General features: G+C 30.8%; 1 long non-coding RNA gene across 1 annotated transcript; it reads right to left on the bottom strand.

Moving 5' to 3' along the window:
• Nucleotides 1–2,299: 2,299 nt before the first annotated feature.
• LOC112754805 (uncharacterized) lies at nt 2,300–4,404 on the bottom strand. Its single transcript, XR_011873499.1, has 6 exons — nt 4,299–4,404; nt 4,051–4,210; nt 3,848–3,973; nt 3,502–3,564; nt 3,275–3,377; nt 2,300–2,876 (listed from the first exon to the last, which is right to left on the bottom strand). It is a non-coding gene; the product is annotated as an uncharacterized lncRNA (long non-coding RNA).
• Between the last annotated feature and the right edge of the window lie 4,634 nt (nt 4,405–9,038).

The raw sequence follows: 9,038 nt of genomic DNA, 5'->3' as shown, positions 1-9,038 counted from the left end.
TCCTATCCTATGAGTCACTAGCTTAAGTGTCCAGAAATATTATATATTACATAGAGGAAACTGAAACCATACCTTGGCCGATTCTCAATATGCACCAATTTACCAAAATGACCTCAACCAAATTTCCACAAGCTCTCAAGCCACCAAATCCACTTCCAAGTTATTCAAGTCACCAACATTCTCCATACAACACCAATTCAAGCTATATACACATAATTCATAACTAAATCAACCTAGAGTTTCATCAAAATTACAATTTCACAAGGGTTAAGAATAAACTCACCTTATCCAAGATTGATTGGATCAAACCCAATAGGAACCAAAGGCTAGAGTGTACCTAAACACCCAAAATCACAAAATTTTACTCAATACAAAACCCAAAAACTCAAAATTCTTAGGGCATGAAACTGGACAGGGAATTTCAAGAATCTTACCATAAGACTTAGCTAGAAATGACGGGCTTGGCGAGAGCTTCGCGTAGCCGCTGACGGCATGCTTATCGAAGCACTGTAACTCGAGATATGTCCACCAGAAGTGATGAGAAGTGAATAGTGTTTTTGAAACCCCTTCCTCTCTTCTCACTTCAGCTGCAGCTCTCACTCTCTAACGGTTATGGTGGCTGAACGAGGGTCGTTAATGTGTTTTTATATGTTGGGCTTGGGCCCAATCCAACCCGTTAGCGTTTTTGGCCCGTTTGCCCCAATTTCGGATCAAACATTTAAAATTAATGCCTGATTTTCAACTCTAAATATTTTTCTAAAGTTTTCTACTGTTTTTAATTATTCTCGCACAGCATCGGACCAATTTAAGTCGGTACTGTCGGTTCATTTACCGGTTCACATTTTTATGCGTTTTTTCGTAGAAAACTACATTTTCCAACTCAAAAAAATCTACTGAGTCCGAAAATCATATTTAAAATTTCTAATTCACATTCTAAATTTTTGGATCCTATTTTGGGAAATTTAATTATTTAATTAAACGGTTAATTAATCGCGGTTCTTACATCAGCGACATGCAGGATTATAAATAAGGTTATATATTCAACTCTAGGGGAGAAAAGTATAGTCTCATTAGGTATCTCAAGAAAGTTATACAACTAAAAAATGCATAAGATTTGTTATACTTCAGCAATAATCTGATGGATAACGAATTTATACACTTACAGTTATTGTGTATTTTATTAGTATCTTTGTCAGATATTTGAGTCAGAGAAGATTGAATCACTAAATAGTAGACAACCAAATTTTGCTATACCAAAATATTACATGTTCATACATATGAAGTCAGAAACTAAAGTTGGAGATCATTTGGTGTTCAAATTCTGATTTTGTTGGATGTCAAAACAATTTTAATTCATTGCAGGTATATTCATATGTTCATTGAAAGAGTTCTTTGAAAAAATGTTGATAAGATATTTATTACTCTTTCCACTAAAGCACTTGAATATAAAACACATTTTGAATGGCATCCGATTAGGTGACTACAAACACATGTCACAAATTATGAATATATATTTGAAAGACCACTTGAGTTATTTTATGATAATGTGTTAGTAGTCTAATATTTTAAATTGTTATTAAACAAGAGAATTCAGAGTGTTTAAGTGCCTAATGAGCAAATTAGCACAAACTCTATAAATGTATGCATATTTAGTTTATAAAAAACAAACGTCAAAGTCTTTTGTGCAGATACTATTCATATGAATGTCAGCGGCGAATTTAAGGGGGCTAAAGTGGCCATGATCTCACAACTAGAAAATGGATTAATACAGACAGATTTACAGACGGATTTAGTCTTTATTACAGACGGATTTTTGGTTACCAACGAAATTAACGACAGATTTTGTCCCTTTGTAAAAGCCCCGTCGGAAATTATTTACCGACGAATTTTTTTTCGTCAAAAAATTACAGACGGATTTTTACCAGTTACCGACGAATTTTTCCTCTGTAAATTTTCTATCCATTTCCCAAAGGCGACGAACTTTCCGACGGATTTTTCGTCTGTAATTACAGACGGATTTTTAGACGGATTTTCTGTCTGTAATTACAGACAGATTTTCCGACAGATTTTCCGTCTGTAATTACAGATGAATTTTCCGACAGATTTTTCGTCTGTAATTTGAACTTTGAAAAATCATCCCACATTCTGATTACAGATAGAAAATCCGTCTGTAAATCCGTCAGTAAGGTAAAATAGAATTTTTTTATTTTTCTAAATGCAAAATAAACTTGTTTTCATATAAAATAAATATAAATTTAATACAAATTTTTATCTAATTTGTATTCGAATATTTATAATATTTCAAAAAATAAACAAATTCATCGTATTATGAAGTACTATAAACAAGCAAGTCAATATAATTCAAAACATAAACAAAATGTATTGATCATCAACTATAATTCCTAGTATATTGTTCAACTATACTAAAACTATCAGCTATAGTCTTCAATGTCATCTTCATCCTCATCATCATCATAGTCCTCATCCGAAGACATTGAGGGTGGCGACGGTGGTAGTGGAACTGCACTAGAACTACTTGACGCTCTAACCTTCTTATAATAGCTAATCTTTCTTTTGTGACACATTTAACTTGGACGATAAGAGCTATATTTCTCACTGGAAGTGCTAGTTTCCACAACAGGACTTCTGGTTGCCACAGGAGAAGAATCAGGTGATTGTTTCTTCTTCTCAGCAGTAAGAACTTGAGAGAGAGCAGCTACTGCTGCTGCTCTTTGTGATCCTTGACTTCTTCCAGTTGTCTTAGGGCTAGAACTTTTGGTTCTGGATGATGATTTAAATGCAGAGTTTAAAGCAGCCAAAGCTTCTGCTCTTTGTCTTGGTCCTCCTTGATTCAGCCCATTCAATCTATCCTGTGACTGTGAGAGTAGAAAGTATTAGAAAGAAAGGCAAGTTCCAACGGAGTATGAAATCATCATGATCTGTGACTTGATTTGGAGATGTTCAATTTAATTTAAAAACTATGATATCTTTCCTTCATTTTTCTTTTTGGCAAATTTAATTTAAATACTATGATATTCTTTCCTTCAATTTTCTTTTCGGCAAAGATGGAAAAACCTGAACCTGTACCTACCTAAATATAATTATTAAATTTACCACTAATAACAAAAGAAAAGATACCATATACAATATGCTTAAATGCTTCATCATTATCCTACACCCTCTTGTTAGGAGAACCTACTTTTGGTTGAATTTCATTGACTATAAAACAACAAAGAAAAACATAGTTTATACAATCTTAAATATGTTGCCATACCATACTGGATGTCATATTAGAAGATGAATTAAAGGCATTAGACAAGGCAGAAAGCTTCAGCTCTTTGTCTTGGTCCCCCTTGACTTGGCCCATTAGACTTTTCCTGTCAACATATTCAGCAAGCATAGTTAAACAGATATTCATTGCACAACATATTTACTGTACAGCATTAGAGTAAGAAAAATAGCAAAATTTTTGTTATCAGAATTAATAACTCAGGTCTATACCTCTACAGCATGGCGAATCCCGAAGAGTAATGTCACCTTTTTCTGGAAAGAGTTCCCCTGTACCTGCATTGCATCAGGAAATAATCCATAAAGTGGCTCATTTTGAAACATGGACATGCATATGGATTACCTAATCAATTTCAGAAATCACACATATATCCGATATACTTCAGCTAAGTATATGTATTGATAGCATTATGTAGCACTATAATAAATATAATAGTAACTTTTACATGCAGAAAACTGTAATCAACAACTGCAGAGGATAATAATTGCCAGAACAAAGTCATTTCTAAGAAAATAAGACAAATAAAAAATTGGAATTATGTTATGTTGTAGCACATACCGAAGCTTTAGCATGGTCCCATGGAAAGTATGTTGTGAAAAAGCATGGTTCATTCCTTTTTGTTACTTTATATAGCGGTACCCGAGGAGATAGTCCCTCTAGTGATACAGCCTTATCTATATAGCTCTGAGAAAATTTTCCAGAAGAAATCAAGTAAAGGACAATATGAGAAATAAATGCTCGAATCTGTTGAGCATGTTTACCTGGCCAATTTCAAAATCATTTTGTTTTTCTTTTGGGTCCACAGACTGGCCAATCCAAACAAACACTTCTGCACTTCTTGTACAAATCAATCAAATCATTTTTCTCTGAGTCAGATCCCCTATAGTTTGCTTCAAACTCCTCAATATCAGCTTCAGTGACCTGTTAGCAAGTATCATAAAACCTTGTAAATGCAAATAAGAACTGTGCGACAAGAAATCAGAACAAAATCAGGATCAACGCAAACAACCTTCTTGTACATTGTTCTAAAGTAGTTGTGAAGATTCTTGACAACATCCCCGGCAAGGTTCTGATTTTCAGAAACAAATATAAATGAATAATGTTGATGTACATGACACGAAAAAAAATGCTGAAATGCTTATATTGCATTCTGCTGTAATAAAATCATCATAACAAGAGCAGATTCCTCCACAAATAGTTGACAGACCATAAAAGTTTAATTTGAATGAATCTAGAAAAATGCAAATTACAGATATGTTATCTTGTGGTTTTAATGTTGTAAATGCATCTACAGATACGAGAAACCAAGAACACTCACAGCATCATCAACACAACTAATCTTATCATAAATGGCTCGCTTTTCTTCATCCCCAAGAATCGAGATAACATTTTTCAGTTGCTGAAATTTTGCTTTAGCTCCTGTAAATGATTAATTGAACCATAAACATCAAATTTAATAGATGGTCAGAGGCCTAATTAGACAAAAACCTGTTTGATGCTATTGTTAAATGGAGTGTTCAAAGAGCTTCAATAGTATTTTGCTGAGAAGATACTAAATTTTTATGGATATTTCAAAAATTTTCAGAATATTAAAGGGTACAATGGAATCTTTGGATATCAACGTGGCTCCACCCTGCTTACTGTAAAACAGAAAACATTAGATAAATACCTCATCACCAGGGTTCTTGTCAGGATGCAGCCTCAATGCTAACTTGTAATAAGCCTTCTTTATTTCCTGTTGTGATGCTGTTCTCTCTACACCAAGTACCTAAGAGCAAAGAAGCAACAGGTTAGTGTCCAAAATATCAGTGCTCTCTGCGCATTGATACAAATCAAGAAATGGAAACGGGTAAGTCATATACTCATATCTCAAAGAGTAGATGATCACCTAAGTCTTGATTAAAAACTCGCATCTGCAAGAAAAAAGCTATTTAAAACAGAAAAGCATTCAAGGAATATTTTAGTTATTATTAATTATAAGTTTATAACTAGCATGCCAAAAAAGAAAATGTCCTTAACACCAAGGTGGACATAAAAAATCTTAACTCAATGCATCAAATTGATCTATATTTTCAAAGTCTTCATAGGAAAATAACTCATTCTGTATGTTAAAGACACAAGTACCTTATTATCAATAAACTCATCTACCATCAACAACAATATTCATGAAAAGTACCAAGAACTTCAAACTCTCATCAGTAACAGTCATCCTCTTAAGCTTAAGCTCTTCAAGAAAAGGGTACTTTTCAGCAAACACCACAAGCCAAAAGTGAATATCAGCACCCCAATTTGCAGGAACCAAGTTGAAATCAGAGAAACGTGGCTTCCCTTTCAGTATAACACTTCTTATGTTTGGGAACCTTCGGGTTAAGATCTCAGGGGACACAGAGTAGCAGTTACCTATGAACACGTTCCTCCTTGACCATCTCTCAGCGTTGTACCACTCCTTGCAAACCAGTGACACAGAGCTTCTGTCCTTTCTTGATTTCAGCATCCCAATAACATGCTCAAGAACCTCATCTGGAAAACACAATGAATCTCTTAGAAGGATCACTATCACACTACAGCAAGAAGCAGCAGCAAAAGAAAAAAGATAGTGCAGTGAAAAGAATCACCAAAAATTGAAAAATCATGAGGAAAAAAGTTTCAACAACAAATTTTAAATCAAACTAATTACTAAAATCAGAAAAAAACAAATCTAACTAAACCTAATGTAATCAAAACCTAAAAATCCACTAATCAGAAAACAAATCTAACTAAACTAATTACTAAAATCAAACTAATTAAACAAAATTAATTGAACTTAACAGAAATTAAAAGAATTTTGAAACCAAAACCTGGAAGCATTGACTGGAGGAGATGATGGCTGCGGCGCTGAGAAGATATGCGAGCCAGAACTGAGTGGGGATAAAAGGAGAGAGAGAGGCGCGGTGGTGGTGGGGATAGACGCTGCTGCAGGTGGCGCCGGCGTGCTGGAGCTCACCTAAGACGAAGAGAATAGGAGCTTGAGCTTGATTTGTTCTGCGAACGAGAAAGAACGAGAGAGACAGGGGCTGTGTTCTACTGGTTCAGTGTTTAAAAGAGAGGAGAAGAAGGAGAAGGTAGATGCGGTGGTTAGGGTAGCGACGGTGGCGCTGTGAGTGAGAAAAGGAGAAGAAGAAGCTCATGCGTGCGACGGAGAAGTTCCTTGAAGGAGAGAGGAACAACTTTGATCTCTGATATTTTGTGTGTGTAAAAGGAGCTCGATTGGGTGGTGATAAAATTAGGGTTACCTTAATATTTCCGACGGAAAATTTAAATTACAGACGGATTTTTCGTCTGTAATAATTTAATAAAATGCAGCGTTCTGTCTATTTAATTACAGACGAATTTTCTGTCTGTAACTATTTTCACAAAAAAAATTAATTTTACAGACAGATTATCGATGGATTCTGTTTTTTGTCTGTAATTTATGTTAATTCTTTTTTTTTTGTTTTTCGACAAAAAATCCCTCTAAAATTCTGTCTGTATTTCCGTGGGATAAAATTCGTCGGAAATATCCGTCTGTAATAACTAGTTTTCTAGTAGTGTGATCTCTCCCAATTTTTTTTTAAAAAAATTAGTACTATTATTATTATTATAGATTAAATATATTTTAGTATATTACACACTGAAAAAATTTACATGTTAGTAACTTAATATGCATAAATTATAATGTGTATTATAATATATTAGTAGCAATTAATAAATAGATTTAAAAAATAATAAAATCGTATAAATATATAAATAATTGAAAAGTTATTAAAAAATATAGGTTTAGATTAATGTAAAAAGATAATAACTATAAAAAAATTTTTGTTTTGACTATTTTTATAATAATAATAATAACAACTGAATAGACTTTTTAAACAATAAAAATTATTAAATCAAGAGTTTAAAACAAGATAGAAGACAAATTTTTAGCAGATTATATAATTGTATATGTTGAAAAAGAGAATGCTTTAAAATTTATTTTAGATGGTAAATTGAAATTTTAGTTATGTGAAATATCGCAGAATAAATTAAAAATATCAAATTTCTAAAGTATATAGTTGAATGTTGATTTTTATATAATATAATTATTAATTTTGACCTATATACTATGAATTATATTTTGTTCACTTGTTGTTCATGTTATATTTTAATTTATTTTGTATTTAATTTGGTCTTCTCTTATAAATTTTTTGGATCTGCAACTGATGGATGTTATATTATTTTATGATATATTGGTTCAGGTGCGAGTGTGTATTTAAATGTTCATATGGTTTAGACAATTTTACAAATATATATGTTTCTAAAAAAAATATTTAGTTTTATTTTTATTCTGACTCGTGATCTCTTAAAGTTTATTATAGTAGGATCAGTTGGAAATAGGCATGCATGAGATTATTTTTGCAAGTAATTTCTAAAATTTTTTATCCAAATTTAATCTATGTCGTTGAGTATATTAGTATGGTGATCATCGTGATTTTATGGTGACACTAATGTATTATGATAATTCCATAACTGATATATGAGACAGACCAAATTATTAAAGTAATAAAAAAATAGCTTTCTAATTTGCACATAAAACAAGTCCCTAATCTATTCACAGGTAATACATATAACAATCATAATCACAGAATTAAGCTATTTCATATTAAATAACTTATATGACGGTAATTTTGTTTATTGTCATAAATGATGAATTAAATAAGTCATTATTTTTTTTTATTTGAAATTAAAAGATTAAAACTAGATATAATATTTTATTTGGATTTTGAGGTTTAATAATAAGTGTCACATTCAAATATAAATAGTGACTTCAGAGTTTTGGTCCTTAATACATCAAAGTCACCTCCGTAGCTTTTTTTTTTTCATTAGAGGGATTGCGATTCAGTCATATTAAAGATACAAAAAACTTTAGTGAAAGAAAATAAAAAAATCGAAAAATTAAATTTTTTCAATCATATTCACAAATTCAAATACACTTTTATTTTTAAGTATTTATTTTTTAATAATTTAATATAAATAGTCTTAGAGTTAAAAAATTCTAAAATTTTCAACACATTTCCCTCTTCTTTTCTCGTATAAAAAATCACTTTACAAAAATTTGTTGTATAAAAGTTGCATATTTTTTACAAACTTAAATACAATTACGTAGCATCAGTGTGTTTAACTTTACTTTTGTTTATATATTTGAAATAAATTTCAAATTAATATGCGTTCTTAGTTATTAATATAAGATATATCTAAAATACTTTATATAATTAAAATAAAATAAAAAATATTTAAAAAAATAATTTTTACTTTAATTTAATAAAATTTTAAAATTTATGTCCCATGTCATATCATATTTGTATCAATATTCGTACATTATAGATTCTAATAAAAGAAAAAGAACACATTAATTTAGAAAATAAAAATATTTTAGCAATATTATGAAATTTTATAACTAAATAAGATTATTTTTTGAAATTAAGTTTTAATTAATATAGTTAATAGTATATTGATTAATTTTCTTAAAATAATATTATTGTTAGAGTTAAAATATAAAAAGATTAATACTATGTCAATATCTTAAATAACACAAATATTTTAAAATAAAAAAGGTACACGTATTTTGAAAGGGAAAATCTAATCCATTAAAAATAATATTTTTTTTATCTTGAATTGTATTTTGCTTTTATAAAGGGGAAAAAAAAGCAAAGAATAGCTACTTAGCTGAAGTAGAGAGTTTTTTTTTTTAATT

The sequence above is a fragment of the Arachis hypogaea genome, chromosome 16, assembly GCF_003086295.3.
Source record: "Arachis hypogaea cultivar Tifrunner chromosome 16, arahy.Tifrunner.gnm2.J5K5, whole genome shotgun sequence".
Lineage (NCBI taxonomy): Eukaryota > Viridiplantae > Streptophyta > Magnoliopsida > Fabales > Fabaceae > Arachis > Arachis hypogaea.
The sequence above is the reverse complement of the archived record's forward strand: the minus strand, read 5'-3'. Positions and strand labels throughout refer to the sequence as shown.